Source organism: Elgaria multicarinata, chromosome 2 (genome assembly GCF_023053635.1).
Source record: "Elgaria multicarinata webbii isolate HBS135686 ecotype San Diego chromosome 2, rElgMul1.1.pri, whole genome shotgun sequence".
Taxonomy (NCBI): Eukaryota; Metazoa; Chordata; class Lepidosauria; order Squamata; family Anguidae; genus Elgaria; species Elgaria multicarinata.
Window position 1 is genome coordinate 170,236,469 of NC_086172.1, and position 21,520 is coordinate 170,257,988.

The window sequence follows — 21,520 nt, forward strand, 5'->3', positions numbered from 1 at the left end:
AGAAAGTGAGCTTGGTGAGGTTTGAAGCACCACCCAGGGCTTAGGGAAGATCTCCTTGGTCTCCATTCATTTATCAGATGGATGACAAGGCAATAAAGGACAAGGTTCCTGTAACAGTTGTGTATAAACATGCCATGCCTCCATGCTACCAAGCTGACGAAAAGTTATGGCGCAACTAGCAGCCCTGAGCACTTAATAGAAATGCAGGATATAAATTTAATAAACAAACTATTATATCTTCCATTGCAACTGGGCAGCCTGTTTGTCCAGGCCCTCATCAGACACTGTTCATATATTAAGGTATAACACAACACAAATAAGGAGTCCAAATAAGCCTTGAAAATTAGGCAGCAATAGTATTGAGAATGGCAATCAGACTTTAGAAAAACAGCCCTTGTTCAAGGTTCACTGAATATATAAAATATAAGAAAATTATAAATGCCAGTGACACAATATCACTGCCTTATAGTGAGTCAGACCAGTGGCCCATTTAATGCAGTATTGTCTACTGCCTCATTGCTGTCTGCTCCCCAACCTGGTGCCTTCCAGATGTGTTGGACTACAAGTCCCATTATCTCAAGGACAGCACCAGGTGGCTCTCCAAGGATTCAAGCTGAAGTGCTACCTGAAATAGGCCCATCATGGAGTATTATATCCCATGAATAGGCTGCCAAACGTGGGAGTGTATTTTTTTGCTGATAAAACTCTTGCGCTTTACAATAATTTGCACTCGGGTCCAGTCCCTAATAAAAACTGTTCTCTTTTGTGGTAAAAATATTCAAACATCTGCATCATTTAAATTGAATGGTTTATTTACAGATTGCTCTACATGGGAGACTTACCTTAAGATATGGAAAAAGCAAGTTACATTTTGTAACATATGGATGTTCATTACCAATCATGCTTCATTTGTTAATATATGCATGCTGTAAATCAGAGATACCTAGGTGTGGGGCATTTCACGACCACTACCACATATGGTAAACTTTGATGTGTGCCAGCTAAACACTGGGAGCCTTCTGCACAGGGGTTATGTCTTGTCATACAAATGTCTCTGCCCTGCTGATAACTGAGGCCTTAGCTAGAACTAAGGTTTATCCCAGGATTGTCCCAGGGTCATCCCTGTTCATGTAAATGACACACAGGGGATCCTTGGAGCAGGCAGGGACGACCCCGGGATAAACCTTAGGTCTAGCTAAGGCCCAAGAAGATCCCAGAGGCCTAGGATAGGTTGATACCCGAGAGAACACCTTCTCCCTTACCAACTGAGATCAGTAGAGGGCATGCTCCTGGTGGTTCCACATGGACCTATGGTCCAACTGGAGTCCACCAAGAGAAGAGACTTTGGTGTGGTGGCCCCTTCTTTTTGGAACGCCCTGCTCCTGGACGCCAGACAGGTGCTTCTGGTGCCTCCTGAAAACAAAAAGTTTTCCAGGCAGCACACCTCGTGACTAGTTTTTATTGGTATTTTGTTTTAAATTGAACAATTTTAATTTGCAGTTTTAATCTTTTTATTGTTTTATTCTTATGTTCACCACTCTGGAATCTATTTTAGATATGGAGCGGTATATAAATATTGCAAATAAATAACTTGTGCACCAATACATGTACTGAAATTCACTTCCCCAGATGAGTTTTCCAATAAAAATGTTTATTTTGCAGGAATGTGCGCACAAAAAAAATGTGTATAATACTGAAAATAGCATTTAAAAACACATTGTATTAGAAAAATGACATGTAAAAATGTGGCTAATAGAGAAACATACATACAAAAATGTACATATTAGGAGAAATGCACACAAAAATGGTGTATGAATTTTCATGCAATTTTTTTTAAAAAAAACCCTCAAAGTTCGAGGGAGCTGAATTTATGAATGGAAAAATGAGAAACTGAAAGAAACCAAAATTGACAGATTCGTTCATTCCTACCTTCCAGAGAGGAAATCCCTGCCTGACCTCCAGGTTCAGGACACACAGTAGGCTTGAACTTTCACTATCACTTATGTATCTTTTGCATAACATGGGGAAAAAATAAGTCACACTTTACCTGCTTGTTGCAATGTGATCAAGGCACATTTGGCAGCATGTTGAAAACTTTAAGCCAGGTGAGTAAGAATGGCAAAGGAAGAAACTGAGTTACTGGGTGGGCAGAGAAGCCACTCAGCAAAGACAGGCCTGAAGGCAAGGCTTATAAAGAGAATTTGTCAAGACAAATGAACTCAGAACAGTTGGTGGGTATTAGTTAACCACCACATTGTCTTGGACAATAAGCTTCTGAGCTCTATAAGTTTAATCAAGCTTTTTTCTTTTCTTTTTTTTAAAAAGGGATGACTTCTAGCTGTTTTTCTAACATTACCACAGTGGTAATTTTAAAACAATTGTCTTAGGGCTCATCTACACCAAGCAGGATATTCCACTATGAATGTGGTATGACAGAGGTATATAAAAGGCAGGAGCCACACTACTGCTTTATAGCAGTATTGAAGTGTGCTGACAACTGTTGGGGCCCATTGACACAGACCGTATCCTGCTTTCATACCACTTTCATAGTGTTATATCCTGCTTGATGTAGATGTGTCCATGGGCCCTAACAGTTGTCAGTGCACTTCAGTACCATTAAAAAGCAGTAGTGTATCTCCTGCCTTTTGTATACCACTTTCATAGTAGAATATCCTGCTTGGTGTAGATGAACCCTGACTTAGGCCTTAGCTAGTAGGGATGTGCTCCGCTTCTAATCGGACCGGAGAAGTAGTAGCGGAGCGGGGGGCTTCGCCTGCCCTTAAGGCGGAGGCGAAGAGGATTGGGGGGCCGGCGGAGCGTGGCGAAGAGGATCGGGGTGAAGGCGGATCCTTCGCCTCGATCCGGAGCTCCGCCGGAAAGGTAAGTGGGGTTTACCGGGCCCTGCCGCTGTCGCTGTCGCCCATGCGGCGACGGCAGCAGGGCCCGGTAATGCCCCCCGCCCTCCTCTCCCTTACCTGCCTCCGTCCGCGGTCCGTCAGCATCTCCAATTGAGCCCGTGGTTCCAGCAGGAAGTCTGGGCCGCACTTGCGGCCCAGACTTCCTGGTGGAACCACGGGCTCAATTGAAGATGCTGACGGACCGCGGACGGAGGCAGGTAAGGCCCCCCTTCCCCTTGGTCCCTTACCGGGCTCTGCCGCCGTCGCCGCATGGGTGGCGATGGCGGCAGGGCCCGGTAACCCCCCCGCCCTCCTCTCCCTTACCTGCCTCCGTCCGCGGTCCGTCAGCGTCTCCAATTGAGCCCGTGGTTCCAGCAGGAAGTCTGGGCCGCACTTGCGGCCCAGACTTCCTGGTGGAACCACGGGCTCAATTGAAGACGGCGACGGACCACGGACGGAGGCAGGTAAGGCCCCCCTCCTCCTTACCGGGCTCTGCCACCGTCGCCGCATGGGCAGCGATGGCGGCAGGGCCCGGTAACCCCCCCCCTATGGGGGGGACCGGAGCTCCGATCCGGATCCGGAGCTCCGAGTGGAGCGGAGTGGGCACAGGCGGAGTGGGGGCGGGGCGGAGCGGGCCGATCCGAAAATGGCGGATCTTAAAGTGAAGCGGAGTGGGGGGTCCGTGCACACCCCATTAGCTAGATAAGCTATATCCTGGGGTAAACCCCGGGATCGTCTCTGTGCGTCCACATGATGCACAGGGGATCCTGGGATCAAGGAGGGATCATCCCTCCCTTGCCCCGGGATACAGCCCTCCCTTTTGGGCCCGCTTTTTCCGTGGTCCCGGGCTGAGCCCGAGACTGCGGAATGTGTGGCCCATTTCCGTGACTTGACCCCGCTCCACGCGATTCTTCGCGCAGAGCCAAGAGCGCTGCTTACCTTTGCGCACAACCTTTTGTGCGCTGCCATCGCTTTAAGAAATTTTTTTAAATGGCGGGCGCGATGCCTCGCTTCCTGAGGTCGTTGCGCCTTACATGTAAACAGGGGAGAGATCTTGCATTAATCCCAACGCGAGATCTCCCCTCCTCTGTCCCGGAACAAAAGGTAGGTCTAGCTAAGGCCTTAGAGATGGGGGAGAAATTTCGCACTCCCGATCTAATGCCCAAACCAAAACCCCATTATCCTTTGAAATTCACCCTTCTCAAATTTTGCAGTGGAGTTCTCCAGTCAAAAAAATAAATAAAAGCATATACTAGGGAAAACTGCGGACGAATATAATGTTCAAAATGACATTATTCTAGGAAAATTGCTTGCAACAATGTGTATAATAGGCACAATTGTGAACAAAAATGCATGAAGTAGGAGAAATACACACAACTTTCCATACAAGCTTTAAAAAAATCTCAACATTCAGAAACAAGCCAAAATTAAAATTGGAAAAATTCTTAACGTTTGGGACAAAATGAACTTGAGACTGGGGAAAAAATGAATAACTGAGAGAAACCGAAATTGACAGATTCAACCCATCCTTATTGTCCACCTCAGGAGGAATACTTCGCCTCTTCGTAAGCACAGTTTTAACAGAGGTTAACACCAGCAGAAGTTACAAGCAGGTATCAAGATAAAAATGGATTTTTTTCCCATGAGAGAATAGACATTCATAAAAGCTAATTAGTAATGTAAGTAAAGGGCACTGTATAGAATATTAGTGGTCTAGGAGCCATGGCTTGAGCAGAAAACTTATGTAAAATTCACCCCCGCCCCGTCGCTATCTCCTGCTCATCTTTGAGAGCTCACTAGTCTACAGGTTTCAGCATTCACTCATTGATGCTAACACCTCAAACTATGATTGCCGCCTGATTAAATAAATGTTAATCAATTAATCATGGTTGTTATATTATGGTTTTAATTTTTGTGAACCGCCCAGAGAGCTGTAAATGTAATAAATAAATAAATAAATAAATAAATAAATAATTGGGGCATTTTGGAAGTTGTAGGACTTTCTTTTCTGTTCAAACATACATAGGATTGCACCCTTAATCTAGTTGTTGTTCTAGCAATTAAATGCGCAAAAATGTGCACATGGGTTGAAATAGTGTTCCTGAAGCAAGAGGCGTATCTCTGATGATGTAGCAGGCATCATCTCCAACCTCCACTGCATTTGTACGCCAGGCATGAAGAAGCCACGTGGCTTCCATGGTGGGCACAGCAAAGGGGTGGAGCACTCTGTCTTTCCTCTGCTAGTCTCCTCATTCGCCTACATGCAATTCCTTGTTACATATGGGTACCAGGCTCATGCTTAAATGCATCTATCTATCTATCTATCTATCTATCTATCTATCTATCTATCATGCAGGTGGCAGGCATCATCTTAAAAAAGTCATTCCCCCTTTGCTCACACAGGTGAGAAATGCCTCTTTAATGTTGGTACCTGCCATCTAGTATTGTAACCTCTTCATTACAACAGTTAAAGCTGCAGGTGCCCTGCCCTCTTTTAAATCTGGTCACTCTAGTACAGCTCCTGCAGCTTTAACTGTGGTGATGAAGAGGAAATTTCACCAGGTTCTCCATATATACAAATGATACGTGCTGAAATTCCCTTTTCTATGCAACTGTTAAAGATACAGGAGCCCTGTCCTCCTTTTCATATGGTCACCCTACAATATGTAACAACAAACTCCATATAGGTGAATGAGTCTGGCAGAGGAGGGACGGAATGCCCCGTCCTTTCATGGAAGCCAAGTGGTCCCTCTGTGCTCAGCACAGAAATGCAGGAATGTTGCAGCTCTCCGTTCCTCCTCTGCCATTCCTCAGTAAGCTAATATATTCTTATTTTTATTGTTAATGATGATGATGCAGAGTAGTAACTTCTGTAGACTTATTTGCAAGACTGATAGATCTCTGATTCCCAGTTCTTTGGGAGGACCTTTTAGTAAATTTTAATTCAATTAATCAAATTTATTATCAATTAAACACTGCAGTCCTGCTTGAAACCGTTCCTCAGTGAGCTAAAATATGTTTAGGCTTGGTACAGTCACAGCATTCCTGAGCCTCCAAACTGGAACGGGAAACCTATGGCCTTCCAGATATTGATGAACGGCTATTCCCATCATCCTTCACCATTGGCTGGGGCTGATGGGAGTTGGAATCCAACATCTTCTGGCGGGGCCCAGCTTCTCCAGGCGTACTTATTTATTTATTACATTTTTATACTGCCCATCATTTCTGGGCAGTGCACAATTAAAAAACATAAAATATAACAAGAATAGATAAATTTAAAACATTAAAAGTTAAAAAGGCAATATAAAAACCAGCTAAGTTAAAAACCTGGGAAAGCCGGTGTGAAAAGGGATGTTTTCAGGCGGCGTCATGTTATGCTCTCCGTCTCCGAAGCCTCACGAGGGAGAGTTTTCCTGACGGTGGGGGCCACTACAGGGAAGGCCCGCTGCCGAGGCTCTTCATGGAGGCATTCCGTTCATTCCAAATAATAATTTGGAAGGTCAGAAATGAAGTCTGTCATCACGCCTCCCCCCGCCTCCCGATCTCCTTTGTTGCTTTATTTAATGAATAATGGTTTGATTAAACGATAATTTCTTCTAACCTCCATTCGATACAAATCGTAGGTTGGTGTCACCTCTGAACCAAGCCTATACCCACTTAACTAGGGCCATAGCTAGACCTAAGGTTTATCCCTGGATCGTCCAGGGGTCAAACCTGTTCATCTAGGTGACACACAGGGGATCCAGTGCTCAGGCAGGGGAGAACCCTGGATGATCCCAGGATAAACCTTCGGTCTAGCTGTGGCCTAGGAGTAAGCCTCATTGGACTCCATGGTTCTGAGTAGTCAAGAATACAACTGCATTGTTAATCCCGTTTTTCATGCCATCACCATCTACCAAATTGCACTGGCTGTGTGTACAGCTCCTGAGCAAATGGCACTTCTTCAGGAGTGCTTAGCAACAGCCCGGCACATTCCCAAGGTGCTTGGAAAGGAGCAACTTACTAATATGAACAGGCCCCAAACCTGTTTCTGTTCCCACCTTTGTGTTGTGGGTTCATTCTGGAAGTAGCACACAAGTGTGAAAGTGGGGATAGAAATACCTCCTGGTTCTTTCCCCTACATCTCACCTTTCATTCCTCCCCATTGGTCACCGTCCTGTTGGGACATCCTACGATAGCTTTTGTCTGCCTACTTTCATTTGGTAGTATACCACAGTGAAAAAGCTCCCATGTTTGTGGGTTCTTTCATCTACCGTCATGAAGCTGTAAATAGATTAAGAGTCTGCATGATTCTGCGTCTCCCTATGCACTGATCTGATAATGCTTGTAAAGGTATGCCCTGCTTATCTATGAATAAGATCCAATTTTACATGGCCAGCTTGCACCTGTCCAAACAAATAAGGCAATAAACAAATGAAACAGTCCAACATCCCATTGTTTGCAATGGCAGAAACTCAAATGCGTCCCATTTGCAGCTATTGTCCTGGCGTAATGTAATTTGTACTCGGCTATATGCAGCCGAGTCGCTATTGTGCCAAACGCCAGGCTCCTTGCTAACAGTCCAGTATGAAGGCGGCTAATTATTAATAGCAGGTAAACAGTTACCAATGGTTATATCGCTCTGTGTACTTTACAGCGCACTAAATCCAACGTGCTTATGGTGATTTTATCAAGTAATAGGGCAAGATCATGGCACTGATTTATCATTCTTCTGTTCAACCAACTTGCGCATTAACAGTGCAATGAAGAGACAAGCAGCTCAAAAGTGTATATCGGGGGATCCCATTGAGCCTCTAGCATAGCCCCAAAACCGAGCCTCTGTCTGTGTCTTGGAGATGTGACTGAAGTATATCAAATATTTTGGGGTGAGGGAGGCTAAAGCTCCTGATATCATTCACACTGAAGAGGAGAGGATTAAAGAACTCTTTGCTTGTATCTTGGCTTATGCAGGACAAAGGGCATGGCTAGACGGGGCGATATCCCGGGGATCATCCTGGGATCGTCCCTGTGCATCCACAAGATGCACAGGGCATCCCGGGAGCAGGGAGGGACGATCCCGCGCTTGCCCCGAGATATCGCCCTACCCTTCAATTCCGATTTTTCCTGCGGTCTTGGGATCATCCCGAGACCTTGGGACGTGTGGCACGCCGTCGCGGTTTAGTCCTGGCTGCTCGCGAGAAACCACAAAGACCCGGGCACGGGGCACAGAGCTCTGCAAGTGCTCTGTGCCCATCGGGGGTGGGGGGAGCGGGGTCGTTTTTTTTTTTAAAAAAAAACAAATACTAAACATTTGCACTGGAACGCTGGTGCGCTCCAGTTCCTGCATCTTTTTTTAAAAAAAGGCGGCTGTGACTTCCTCTTCCTCCTTGGACGTCACACACCGTGTGTGGAGTGAGGACGATCTCGCGATCATAAAATCACGTGATCGCCCCCTCATCTAGCCATGCCCAAAGTCAGTAGCCAAAGCCAACGATGTTGGTCCTTCAGCCCTTGTTCAATGCAAAATGTAGCCCTTATTAGAAAATGCTTGGCTATTAAGGCTTATAAACAAATAGGCTTGTGTATGTGTCATACTGCAGCCTGTTTATTCATTTCTACTTTTAAGGATACAATAGCCAAGAGGTTCCATGCTAGTTGGCTTGCATACCAGTTGTCCAAGAAACTAAAACAACAGAAAGGTCGTTGCAGCATCCTTTCAATTTTATTTATTTATTTATTACATTTATATACCGCCCCATAGCTGAAGCTCTCTGGGTGGTTTACAAAAGTTAATAGCCAATAGCGACTATCCCCAGAGATCTGTTTAAATAAGCATGTTTTCACCTGCCTGTTAATGCTGAACAAAGTTCAACGAATGGGCCAATTTAGGGAAGGAGTTCCATAGCTCAAAGGCCACAACTCAGAGGTCTTTGCTACAAAGGATTGATAAGACCACCAAAAAAGAAAGAAAGAAACCCAGAGCAGGACCTTACCGTTAGGCCTTTAGACGCAAGGGAACTCATATAGGAGAGGGAACTCTCTCTGTGCCAGGGGAAGGCAACTTTTGGGGGCTGCGGGCACATTTGGGAATTTGAGAAACTGTCCAAGGCACCATCACTAGGGTGACCATATTTGGGAAACCAAAAAAGAGGACACCTAGTGTGTGTGTGTGGGAAGCAGCTTTCTGAGTCCTGCAGAAAGTACATTATTCCCCCGCCACCTTAAAGAACCCGATTGGAGTGGAGGAGGGGAAAGGATTTCATTCTGCACCACCATTATCCACTCCAATTAGGGCCTTTTCTATAATGTCCACGAATGACACACTTTCCCCTTTAAGACCTCAATTGGAGCTCGGGGTGGGGGAATGACGTGCCTCAAGAAAGCATGTCATTCTCTCCTGCCATGCTAATGGCAGCCTTAAAGAGGAAGGTGTGTCATTCCAGGACATTATTGAAAATTATAGAAAATCCCCCCTGACACCATGGAAAGAACAAAAACCAGGACAAATCTGGGGAAATCCTGACAGTTGGTCACCCTAACCATCACAAAATGGATACCTTGGCAAAGGGCAAGTAACCTGCACGAAAGAAGTGGGGTCTGAACCCCAACCTATGTAAATTCCAGGTGGAAAACGCTATCAATGGCTACTAGTCATGATGGCTAAATGCAACCTCTAGTATTAGAGGCAGTAAGCCTGTATTCACTAGTTTCTGGGGAACATGGGTGGGAGGGTGCTGTTGAACCATGTCCTGCTTGTGGGTCCCTGGCTGACAGCTGGTTGGCCACTGTGTGAACGGAGTGCTGGACTAGATGGACCCTTGGTCTGATCCAGCATGGTACTTCTTATGTTCTAACATCTTTGAACCCACAATTTTCAGCACCAACTGAAATCTATTTTATAGCAAACCCAGCTGCCATTAAGAAAACATGTTATTTATTTTTTAAGTGAGAGGGGCAGGGCCCCTTGGTGGGCACCAATAAAGATGTCCAGGGGTCAATAGTGCCCATGGCTGCCTACCCCTGCTCTATGCCATTCAGGTTTTTGGGGGGGGGGGGTTGTAAAAAGGAAACAACCTGTAACATGTGCTGTTTCTAGAACAAGTGACTTTAAAAGACGGCCTATAGCTCAGTGGTAAAATACATGATTTTCAATCACAAGGTCCCGGATTCAATCCCTAGTATTTCCAGTTAAAAAACATCTCAAATAGCAACGCTAGGAAAAATTTGACACCCTGGAGAGTTGCTGTCGGGGAGTGGGCTAGATGGACAAAAAGTCTGACTCAGGATAACGTAGCTTCATATGCACCCTATGTCACAGTGAAGACATTTAACTTCCCTAGGCCATGCTGTGATGGCCATACAGAGTTGAAGTGTTGAGCAAAAGTAACAGAAAGAAAGTGATGGGAGTATATATGCGTCGTGTTTGTGTGTGTAAAGGCATGGCTAGACGAGGCAATATCCAGGTGATCGCTCTGGTATCATCCCTGTGCGTCCACATGATGCACAGGGGATCCCACGGGCAGGGAGGGATGAGCCCCCCATTCTCCAGGTTATTGCCCTACCTTTCTATCCCGACTTTTCCTGCGATCCCAGGATGATCCTGAGACAGCGGGACGTGTGGCCGGGCATCCCATTTTTTGGGATGCCCAAAAATGGGATGCAGTTACTCCTCGAGTAACTGCGAGGAGCCAGGAACTGAGCTCCTCAGGAGCTCCGTGCCCATCGAGGGTGGGGTGGGGGGGGGAGCAGGACTATTTTTTTATTTAAAAAAACCCTTACCTTTGTGCAGGAGTGCTCCTGTACTCTTTTTTGATAATTTTTTTTTTTTAAAAAATGGTGGGTGTGATGTCCTACGTCCTCCCGGGACATCGCTTACCATGTGTAGACAGAGGGAGACGATCCCGGAAGTAGGTAAGTCCGGGATCGCCCCCTCTCTGGCCCTCTACATCCATAGTTGTAGACATGCCCTAAGAGAGAAAGAGAGGTAGTGGTAGTGATGGTGGAAATGCTAAAGTATCATCCATGAACCTTCTCAGCCTTTTTTTTTTCCTGTCTGCTGCACTCTCTGTTCCCGTCAGGTGAAAAAAAAAACATTTTGTTCATCCATTTTAGCTTAATGGAAATCGATTTCACATCTACAGCAGTTTACAAGAGAAGACGGACTGGGATTTCATAATTTGATGGAGACTTCTTCATTTTTGCCAACTGCATTATTAATGCCAGTTACTGTCACGTAGAGTCAATAGCTAGCATCTCCAGTGACTATGGCAATGCCCCTGCACGCTCCCTACCTCTAGGTCAATCTGAACTTGGTGCGATGCGTTCGCGTGCATTTCCATTTTGCATGCCTTCACCTCCGCATTGTTTTAATTAGCTCTGCTCGGGAGGAATTGTGTTCAGTATCGCTTTGAGCGTGGCCTTCGTGTAAATGAAAAATAACGAGGAGGGGAAAAAAACAGTGCCAATCACCACTTACAGCCATAGGGGATTTTGAAGGTAACACAGAGCCAACTCTCCGTGTGATATTGTGAAATCGGAATTATCAACATAAATTGTACATCGCAAGACAGAGGCAGCACGTTTGGGCTTGTATGGATTTCTATGTAACAAACTGAAATGAGCTTTTTTCCAAACACCATTACAAGGAGCATGGCATTCCAGCACCTCCTCATATGGGAGAAAACGATCACTGCCCTTTTAAGAGAGATTTCCCACACTCCAGGTGCAAAGAGCCAGCATTGTGTCATGGATATAGTGTTGAACGTAGACCTGAGTTCAAATCCCTTCTTAGTTCACTGGATAATCTTGTGTCTCACCCCAATCTAGCACACAGGGGTCTCATAACACAGGATGGTACCCATGTAAATCCCACCTTACGTTCCTTGGAGGAAGGATGGGATACAAATGTGGCCAGTGCGTAGAAGGCTGTACACTACCACACTGAACAATTAGACAAGATGGCTATGTTTAGTTTTGATGCTCCGGTTCCTGGTATGCATGGGAGCACTGGGCCTGGTCTATTCCCCTCCCCGGGAACTCCCCCTTTCACCCCCTATGAGCTTGTGCTTGTGGGTTCATAACAGCAGACAGTGGAGTTCTGTCCGTGCTGGCTGCAAGGGGACTGGGGAAGGGCCCGGGAGCATGGTTTCTTAGAAACATAGAATAGTACAGTTGGAAGGGGCCTATAAGGCCATTAAATCCAACCCCCTGCTCAATGCAGGAATCCACCCTAAAGCATCCCTGACAGATGGTTGTCCAGCTGCCTCTTGAAGGCCTCTAGTGTGGGAGAGCCCACAACCTCCCTAGGCAACTGGTTCCATTGTCATACTGCTCTAACAGTAAGGAAGTTTTTCCTGATGTCCAGCCGGAATATGGCTTCCTGTAACTAGAGCCCATTATTCCGTGTCCTGCACTCTGGGATGGGATGGAAACTGAAATATCCACTGTCCCCCAGATATTCACCCAGGAAACTGAAATATCCACTGTCCCCCAGACATTATCTAGGGGGCATATAATTGCTCTCATAGTTTATTTTTTAATTTTTAATTTTTACCACCATAGGAGCTCACACATTGGTTGAGCCAATATGATTCACTTTGACAATTATTATTATTATTATTATTAAATTTATATCCTGCCTTTCCCCCTATTGCGAGGAATCCAAGGTGGCTTACACAGTCCTCCTCCTCTCCATCTTAAAACAACCCGCTGTGGTAGGTTAGGCTGGGAGTCCATGACTGGCCCAAAGTCACTCAGTGTGCTTCATGGCTAAGGGGCGGGGGGATTAGAACCCAGGTCTCCTGAGTTCCATCCAACACTCTAACCCGTATGCCACACTGGTTCTCACAATTTTAAATTTGAATTTGATCTTAATTTCATTTGGCCATCCTGAACGACAACAAATAATATTAAAAACAAGCAAACAAACAAACAAACCAAATCAGGGCATGAGTATAAATATTTCTCCCCAGTAATCATCTAGAAAGGCATACAACCCAAAGTCACACACTGCAATTTTTACAAACCGTATCCATTCTAGTCTTCAAAGTGAGTGTTATATTTTGGCAGGAGATTGTAATGAAACTGCATCCAGATGGTTATGGTGGTATAGTTTACTGTTCAAAGGTGCCATTTTTTTTCCACCCATCAGGAGGTAAAACAAACATTTGAGAACACGTTCGCTTATTCAACTGTTAATGCGATACAGTGGGCCAGGCCACTGTGTTCATTTCATACCCATCAGCTCCCAGGACAGGCACATAAAAATCTGTGATGTGCAAGTTAACGTTTCCCTTCTGTTGTTAGGACAACGTTGCGAGGTTGCTTTTTAGGCACAAACTGAAGCACCCTTTCCTCTTAAGACTGATAAACGATTTACTTTCTGATGACCCCACGAAAGCAGTAAATAAATAGTTATTTCAGCCAATGTGGTGCAGTGGAGAGTGCCTGCCTTTGACCAGGGAGTTCTGGGTTCAAATCCCGACTTAGCCATGAAGTTGACTGAGTGACTTTGGGCCAGTCACTATCTCTCAGCTAAACTCAATTTACAGGGTTGGATGTTTTTATGAAATGGGATAGCCCATCAGCATTTCCCTGAGTGAGGAAGTATGAGCTGCAAATGGGAAGTATATTAACCAACCTACTGCTATAAGCAAGCGCCAGCATGCAGAGCAATTACATTCTACCTATAAAGCCAATTCTTTTCCTCAAGAAAGTATACAGTAGTATATTGAAACTGATCCCTGGAAGGGGGAGGAGAAGTTGCTGGCGCTAGGAAACCTGATAAGTTGGGAGATTAAAGTTATGACTTTTCTTCCTACCTTCAGTTTACCACCAGGTCAGCAATTAAATTAAGGTTATATCCTGGGATACAGATGTGGGGTAACTGTCAACCGACACAAATCGATTCCAGAAAAAAGCGACTCATATCTTGCCGCTTTCGTTTAACGTATAAAAGAGCAGAAAGCAGACATTGTGCCACCTAGCATTACGGCCAATTTTTAAACCATTAGTTCGGCTAAAAAAAATTATAGCCCTGATCTATTCTTACACATTTGGGCAGTAATCCAGCACCTTGTGCAGGTTGCGTTAAGATCATAGAATCATCAAATCATAGAATAGCAGAGTTGGAAGGGTCCTACAAGGCCATCGAGTCCAACCCCCTGCCCATTGCAGGAATCTACCTTAAAGCATCCCTGACAGATGGTTGTCCAGCTGCCTCTTGAAGGCCTCTAGTGTGGGAGAGCCCACAACCTCCCTAGGTAATTGATTCCATTGTGTATGGAACCAATTGCTATGTATGTATATGCATACTCCTAAAAAAATGCCCCCTTCAGTAGGTAGGTAGCGTGTTCAGTAGGTAGCGTGGCCCCTACCAGGGTGAACGGTGTTTGGATCCTCCATTTCGGTTTCCCCAAGGAAAATAATCCTCCAGAGTCAGCTCTGTGCTGACAAACCTGCCTTCAAGCTTGACTCAACTCTTCCACTATGGAAGGGGAAAGTAGAATCATAGAATAGTAGAGTTGGAAGGGGCCTTTAAGGCCATCGAGTCCAACCCCCTGCTCAATGCAGGAGGCTGGACTCGTAACTAGCGTAGGGCAATAGACACTTGCCTTGCGTACAACCTCAAGAGGGATGCAAAATGGGCAAAGATCATGTAACGGTGATAGTCCTATGCATGCTTAGACAGAGATTCTACGCATAATTAGACAGGGGGAAAAAGTCCTACAACTCTCAGAATTTCGCAGCCAGCACAGGCATTGTAGGACTACATTTGTATACCACCTTTCTGCCAAAGCATACACTGCGGTTTACCCTTTTAAAATAAAAGCTCAGATTTTGATACAAAGGGAAAGAGGCGGGGTAAGGAAGATAAATGCATTCAAGGCAGCAACTCTTTCATGATCTTATATAATGAAGACACATAATGGAATTCCAGGTGGCAGTTCTGGGAAGGGAAGCGCAAAATCAAAATTGGGCCCTTGCCTTTCCCTCAGAAGCACCCTTGTGGCATAGCTGCTGACTAATGCTATGCTTTCTTATCAGTATGGGATGATTAAACGTGTTTTCAAAATGGTAGACGAAAAGCCAGATACCAGCTTTTCTAAAGGCCCCAGCAGGATGGCCCTGTTGCATTGTCTCACTAGTCCTGTGACTGCAACTAACACGGCAAAGCATATCCAACCACTGAACACAGGTGGAGGAGAAATCAAACATGCGATACTGGACAGCAGAGGCTGGCATGCTACGTTTTCCACATCAGCTTCTGAACAGGAGCAGTCTATCTGAACAGTGAGAATGTTGAAGTTCAGCAGGAACTGTACTTCTCTTTGGTGAACCAATGAAGCAAGTGGCTAGCGTCTTGGACTTAGACCGGGAAGATCCAGGTTGAAATCCCCACTCAGCCATGAAGCTTACAGGGTGACCTTGGGCCAATCACTCTATCTCGGCCTAACCTACTTCAACTAGTCGTTGTGAGGATAAAATAGCTAGACGGAGAACCATGTGCAGCACCCCAAGTTCCTCGGAGAAAGGGTAGAATAAAAATGCAATAAATAAACACACCGAATCTTGAGTACTATGCTTAGAATGACCAAGTGCTAGGCCTAGAATTATGAACTTCCCTCCATGTGTAGAATTAGCCAGTTACAGCATGGGAACCAATGGAGTAAAGTTATATGCAGCCAAACTCTCCTCTGAACCATGGAAACTGAAGTAGAGAGGGACAGGTCATTATTCCACCCAAATACCCTCTCTGCAGCAACTTTCCTAACCTCCTCTCCCGCACTTTTTTTTTTAAGAGGAAAAAAATGGGAAAAGAGGAAAAGAGATGTCTGAAACTATTGCAGAAGCACTAAAAAAGGGTGTTTTAGCAGGTGACAACTTTCACCTTCGGACAGCTGTAACTGTAATGTCTTTTTTTAAATGCTATATCCATATTTTAAATTAAAATCACAACAGTCTTTTAAACAAGCAGTCCTCCCATTGATATGTTTTGCTCCAAAGGCAGTTTGAGGCTCAGCCTCCTCAAAGTTCCAGAGAAGCCATTTTCCGCTCACTTGTTTTGAAAGCCATTAAAATAACTTGATGAAGAACAGCAGTGGGGGGTTAATGGAAGGCGAGGCTTAGAAGCAATCTTTAGATTTCCCCCTAAGACTTTCTCACAGGACCTTCTTACAAAAATCACAAGGACCTTTCACCTCCCCCTCAACCCCTGGACAAAAATCAATACAAAACGGACAGATGCTACGAAATCAGCAAATCCAAATATCGAGCTATGCTCTTCATAACGTATAACAATTGGCTGCCCTCCTCTCTCCAAAATCTGAACGTGCAACACGTTTCTTTTCTTTTTCTTTTCTTCAAAAAAAAAAAGATGATTAGTTTCCTTTTCCCCCGCATTGATATTTTTTAAATCTGAAGTTCTTTCTCTGTAAAATATGAAGACCTTTGCGAATTTTGGAAAACGTGAAGATTTGGATTGCCTCTGGGCCATCTCACAAAATGAACCTCAAGACACTCCAAATCTGCGTTCAACAGAGAATTGCAGACAGGGGTGGCTCCTTGAAGAGTATACCCTGTATAACACCCGTGTTTTCAAAACCGTGTTTGCAGACAGGACTGCCCCCGTATTCACCTGTACATTTTTAATTGAAAGTTTAGAACACTTGATGTGACGGGCTAGGCCTGGATAGAACATTGGCCCAGAGAAACGTTTAGAGGTTTCAGGGAGGAGGTATGAAAACCCTCGGAAAGGTTGGGGTGGATGATCGGGGGGGGGATGTTGGGGTGGTCCCCCCCCTTAATACACATAAAGTTATCTTTGGATGGTCTGTGGCCTCTCCCCACCCCAATTCATGCCCCATGTGTTTTATTTATAGGGTTGTTGTTGTTGTTTTAAAAAAGCGACTGACATGACATTTTCATCCCTCTGCATCAGCCAGCTTCAATAGGCACAGCTATTTCCAGCATGGAGAGGACCATGTGGTACCTGCCTGCCATATAGCTGTTAAAGATAAGTAGCCTGTCAGGAAAAAGAGGCAGCAATCCTAATTCAGGACCACAGTTAAGGCTGAATACATGGGGATAAAACTCAGGCCTTAGCTAGACTTGTTTATCCCGGGGTTGTCCCTGCCTGCTCCCGGGATATCGTGAGTGTCATTTACATGAACAGGGATTACCCCGGGACGATCCCGGGATAAACCTTAGGTCTAGCTAAGGCCCCAGACTTTTAAGGTCCTGGATGGAGGAATCTATCTTTTTTTCTTTCTCCCCCATTTGAAAGTTCTTAATCTCAAGTTCATTTTCTCCTGAATATAAAGAACTTTGTGCATATTGGGAAGTTCTTATAAAAACCAAACTGAAACAAATGCTCTCCTGTTCCTAACTCAAGTTTGCTATGTATGGGATCATAGAATCATAGAATAGTACAGTTGGAAGGGGCCTATAAGGCCATCGAGTCCAACCCCCTGCACAATGCAGGAATCCACCCTAAAGCATCCCTGTCAGGTGGTTGTCCAGCTGCCTCTTGAAGGCCTTCAGTGTGGGAGAGCCCACAACCTCCCTAGGTAACTGGTTCCATTGTTGTACTGCTCTAACAGTCAGCTGGACCATAAGGAAAGCTGAGCGAAGGAAGAGCGATGCTTTTGAACTGTGGTGTTGGAGGAAAATTCTGAGAGTGCCTTGGACTGCAAGATGATCAAACCAGTCCATACTCCAGGAAATAAAGCCAGACTGCTCACTTGAGGGAATGGTATTAAAGGCAAAACTGAAGTACTTTGGCCACATAATGAGAAGACAGGATACCCTGGAGAAGAGGCTGATGCTAGGGAAAGTGGAAGGCAAAAGGAAGAGGGGCCAACCAAGGGCAAGATGGATGGATGATATTCTGGAGGGGACAGACTTGACCTTGGGGGAGCTAGGGGTGGCGACAGCCGACAGAAAGCTCTGGCGTGGGCTGGTCCATGAAGTCACGAAGAGTCGGAAACGACTGAACGAATAAACAACAACAAATCTCTAACACACGAGCACTGTCTCAGCCTCCTATTTATGACTGGCATTTATAACACTAGTTAAAACCCATAAACACAACAAGTTACTGACAAAGTTGGTATTTTTCTTTATGGGGATCAAGGTGGTGGTTTTAACCTATAAAGCCCTACATGGCTTGGGACCACAATACCTGATGGAACGCCTCTCCCGACATGGACCTACCCGTACACAGCGCTCAACATCTAAGGTCCTCCTCCGAGTGCCTACTCCGAGGGAAGCTCGGAGGATGGCAACAAGGGAGAGGGCCTTTTCAGTGGTGGACCCCAAATTATGGAATGATCTCCCCAATGAGGCTCGCCTAGCGCCAACATTGTTATCTTTTCGGCGCCAGGTCAAGACTTTTCTCTTTTCCCAGGCATTTAACAACGCTAAGTTTGCTTGTTTTTTAACGGACCCCAGAACTGTTGTTTTAAATGGATACCGTTGTTTTTATACTGTTTTATATTTTTGATGGTTTTAAATTTTGTATACTTTTTAAGGTTCACTGTTTTTAACTTTTGCAAACCGCCCAGAGAGCTTCAGCTATGGGGCGGAATATAAATGTAATAAATCAAATCATGTACCCTTTCAGAAGTGTAAATCCAGTGTGGGCAGGATAGCTCCCCTTTTGTGCCTGTTCTCTTAACAGCTGTATAAATTCATGCTGCTGGCTGGTTTCAGGGACAGATAAAGCACCTGCAAGACACTTAATGGCAGGAGGTAATCTTGGGTAAGGACTGTAAATATCTTTCCTATGCTAATTGTGAGATAACAAAGGGCAGGTATGCACATGCATCAGGCAGACTCACTTTACGAAGGTGATGGGGGGGAGGGGGGCGCTGTCATACACCTGGAATTGATAATGTCATTTCAACTCAAATTTTTCTCTCCTACCTCACCTAGGCTTGAGACTGCTCACAACAGTATTTTAAAAACAAACACACACACCCCCATGGAAAACACAAGATGGATTAAAAGCCTTGAGTGGAAACATTATTTGTCAACACTACGGGGAAGCCCTCCTCAAAACCTGGGTTTTGCAGCCCCTCCTGAAGACCAGTGAGAGCATGCTGTGGCAGGCTGTCCCATAACCTCAGGGCAGTGATTGAGAATGCCTTGCTTCTTGGGGAGATTGTCTTTACCTCCTGCTATGATGGCAAACAAAGCAGAGGGCTTGATGAAAATCTTAACGGAGGAGGGGAGCAGGGCACATAAAGGTGGTCCCAAAGGTATCTACGTTGCAGGTAAATGCATCCTGTGTTGGGATATCATCTAACTGCCTGCCCTGTTCTCTAGCTTCTTGGGAAGACACTGTGGCCAGATCTACACTATTGCTTTGAAGCGCTTTATAACTGTTATAAAGTGCTTTAAAGCAGTAGTGTAGATCCGGCCTGTATTTCATATATAGACCAATGGTATTCTACTTTAGATGTATGTAAGGAATTCAATGCAAAGAAAAGTTTAGTGGACTGTAAATCAATCATCAGAAAATAACTAAAGGAGTGCATTTTTGTTCATTTAAATCAGGATAACTTGGGAGCGGGACATCAGACAGAGGCCATAGCTAGATGGGGCGAAATCCCGGGGTGATCCCCAGGATAGTCCCTGTGTGTTCACATGATACACAGGTGATCCCGGGATCATGGAAGGATGATCCCTCCCTTGCCCCGGGATCTCGCCCTACCCTTTTGGCCCAGTTTTTTCACGGTCTCGGGCTAAGCTCGATACCGCGGAACGTGTGGCAGGGCGCCGCGGTTTGTCCTGGCTCTTCGCAGTTCCTTGGGAGCACTGTGCCCATCGGGGGTGGGGTGGGGGGAACGGGGGATTCTTTTTTTTTTTAAAAAAAAAAAACCACTTACCTTTTGCGCACGAGAGTTCATGCGCATCTTCTCCTTTAAGAAAAAAAATGGCGGGTGCAACGCCTCTCCTTCCAAGGCCATCGCAAGCCGCATGTAAACAAAGGGGGGATCTTGCGATAAAAACATCGCGAGATCTTCACCCCTCCGTCGCGCAATAACAGGTAGGTCTAGCTAAGGCCAAAATGAATTTGTCTCAAGCTTATTTACGCACATTTGGGAGTTGATGACTTAGGATTGTGTGATCTTGCCTTCTAAGAGGGGGGCAAGATCTTTAACTACTGAATAGAAGCTTCTGCTGCAGCAACAGCACAGGGCTGGTAACGGAAAAGGTTGCCTTCTGAGGATCACTTAACGAAGGGAGTATTAAACTCAAATACATCAATTGGGCTAGTTTTAGTCTGTCTTAAGGTTTTATTTGCAATTGGGGTGCCACAGCAGAAAAGGCCCTCTTTCTGGCAGCCACCCGTTTCACTTCCTTTGGCAGGGGTTTTTATGCTGTACAAACCCCTTTAATAATAATAATAATAATAATAATAATAATAATAATAATAATAATAATAATTCTTACCTGCCTCTTCCTTTGGATCAAGGCAGGAAACAACATTAGTACAACAATACAATATAAATCAAATACATAAAATTAATTAAAAGAGCATATAAAACCAATACAATATTAAAATAACAATCAGGACATCTTAAAATTCTTAGGTTTAAAATTCATCTGCTGGAAGAGGTTAGTCTTTATGGCTGTGTTAACCTCGGAGAGAGAGTTAGGTTGACGAATCTCCTCCGGCAGGCCATTCCTCAGTCTGAGGGTGACAGAAGAAAAGGTCCTCTGGGTAAGAGTTGTCAGCCTAGTTTTGGCTGACTGAAGTAAGTTCTCCCCAGAGGAACTGAGTGTGTGGGGCGTATTGTACGGGATGATGAAGGGCCATATAAAAACGGTTTAAATAAATAAATTATGGGCCAAATTTCCCATCCAGAAAATGCGCAGGAGCCACACCCAGTGAAAAATGACAATTCCTCCTGAATGCAACGAGCCACCAATTCCACTTCAACTGGGAATTAACAGGAAATTTAAGGCTAATCTGCACCTGCAGCCCTTCCGCTACGGAAGAGGGGTGCTTCCGAACATTCCCCGCTTTTGCGATCGCCACTGCCACTCACGGGGCACACGCGACTGATCTCTCCCACAATTACAGGAGTCTCGTTGCGGAAGCACATGTACACTATTCCGGTGCTTCCACATGTGTATCGGTACAAGTGGGTGGGGCTGGCAGATGGCTATAGGGCACAGGTTTCTTTTTTTAATGACTTGTGAAGGATGTGCATGAGCGCAGACACGCAGCACCACATGGGGGGGATAGGAACTCCGTTGAATATGTGCTCCTGTGCAGAGATATGTCTGCATTAAAACACACACACACACAATCAGTGGTAAAACGCACCAATACCCACCCAAAACATGTGGTGGAAATGGCGAACAGGTCCACTCTCGCACATCTCCGATATTTATTTATTCATTGCATTTATATACCACCTTCCCCCCCCCCCAAGGAACCCAAGGCGGCGTACATAATCATCCTCCTCCGCTCCATTTTATCATCACAACAACAACCCTGTGAGGTAGGTTGGGCTAAGAGTCTGTGACTGGCCCAAAGTCACCCAGTGAGTTTCCATGGCCGAGTGGGGACTAGAACCCAGATCTCACGACTCCCAGTCCAACACTTTAGCTACTACAACACACTGGCTCTC

The 21,520-nt window shown here is 45.2% G+C and overlaps 1 protein-coding gene across 1 annotated transcript in view; it reads right to left on the minus strand.

Annotated features, from left to right (window-relative positions):
- The window catches only part of NUDT14 (nudix hydrolase 14), a 70,477-nt gene that overhangs the window by 42,009 nt on the left and 6,948 nt on the right, over positions 1 to 21,520 (minus strand). The gene's annotated exons all lie outside the window — the stretch shown is intronic.